This window comes from Wasmannia auropunctata, unplaced genomic scaffold (assembly GCF_000956235.1).
Source record: "Wasmannia auropunctata unplaced genomic scaffold, wasmannia.A_1.0 LD336040.1, whole genome shotgun sequence".
NCBI lineage: Eukaryota > Metazoa > Arthropoda > Insecta > Hymenoptera > Formicidae > Wasmannia > Wasmannia auropunctata.
The window spans coordinates 533,981-535,764 of NW_012026850.1; positions in this window are offsets into that span (position 1 = coordinate 533,981).

A 1,784-nucleotide genomic window follows, 5' to 3' on the forward strand; every position below is an offset into this window, starting at 1 on the left:
TAATTTTCAAAAAATAAAAAAATATATATCTTTAGATAAAAAATTATTTAAAGACATAATAATCTATAAAATGTTATATATTGCAAATTAAATATCCGAATTCGTAGCATAACAATAACATATACTAAATAATAAAAATATATAATATATAACAAAATATAGACTGGAAAGAATAAATCCTTCGTATCGAAGTATCATTAGCTCAGCGTTAGGGTATAGGTTTGATGTTCAAGGGATCTCAGGTTCGAATCTCGATGTGTTTTCAAAAATTGTAAACCTGCGTATAAATTGTAATTAATAAAATAAAAATAATGCGAAATAGTGTTAAACACAAATTGAACTCTAGAAATAATAATATGTAATCGTAAATTTAAAAAAAAAACTTTTAAAAAATTTTTTTTCTTAGTGTATCTATGTATGTGAATAACTTCAAACGTTAAAATAAACGTTTTTTTAATGAAAAACAGAGCACTTAACCCATTATTTAAATGTTTTTAAAAATGTTTTTTAAATATTTTTTTAATATTTTTAAAAATATTTTTTCAAACATTGTGTGCTGATTGGGTTCTGGCTATGTGGAAAAATATTTTACTTTCTATTTCTGCAACAACAATAATTTTTTATTAAAGTACATTTTAACTAAAGAATCACGCAAGTTTTACTTCATTTCATGAAATAACAAAAAAATGGCAGCTTTTCTTCGAATAAGTGACATTTTTCAAAACTCATTTATAATTAATTTTTAATTGTTAAATAGTTTTTTCATTAAATTGAATAATACCGTTGGATTTATGAGAAAATTTTACTCCAAAAAAGTTTTCAAAACATTTCTGTTTTTACCCTCAGGAAAGATGTACAATTTAAGATGTCATATCCAAATTCGCACCAACATTCTATTAGTAGGTGCTCGAACGAAGTGTGCCATTTGAAGGTTAAAGTGACGGTCTTAATTATGAGTTATTTAAAGTTAAATAATTTTCATCTAATTTAATTTCAATTTATTTTAATTAAATTAATAAGAATTATTAAAAAATTTAATATAACAAATTTTTAAAGGACGGGACAACGGCCAATTATTCGAGCACGAATGGGTGTTACTGCATATATAATCAATTTATTACGACCTCGTAAGCACAACGGTACGTTTCGACTTTACTTGGTCTTTCTCAACCGCAAAGGTTACAAAAAATTCGATAAGATAAATACATGAATGCGGTAAATTACAATAACTATCGAAAACGCTGGACGATTTAATACAAATAAAAAGGTAGAAACCGCTGTGTAATACCGGGCACAGACATAATTCTTAAGTAAGCGCTAGTTTGCTGATCGGAAGTAGAATGACAGAAAGAGCACAAATGCCCTATGTCCAAAGTTAAAGTTGTCAATCCTTTCATCATTAAGAGGCGAGAAGGGGTGGAGTCAGATAATTAAAAAGGAAGGTCCGTAAACTAAAATAATAATGGAAGATGTTCAAAAGAAATCGTGAAAATCGTTAGTAATAAAAAGTCTGCGGAAAGATATAAACTTACTTGAAAAAAATGAAAAATAAAAAGAGATGTTAGTCCGATAGAAGCAGTATAGTAGCGCATGTGGTGTACAGTGTCGCTTACACGGTGTCCCAAACTCGAGTGAGCTGTGACGGTCGGTATAACGCTATGTCATGACATTGTGTAGGTCGTTAGACAAAATATCAAAACCTATTATTCGCAAGTGTGTCCAGTACATAGAAATAAGATTCGTCGAGCATATCCGTATCATTCTGAGAATTCAAACCATTATTC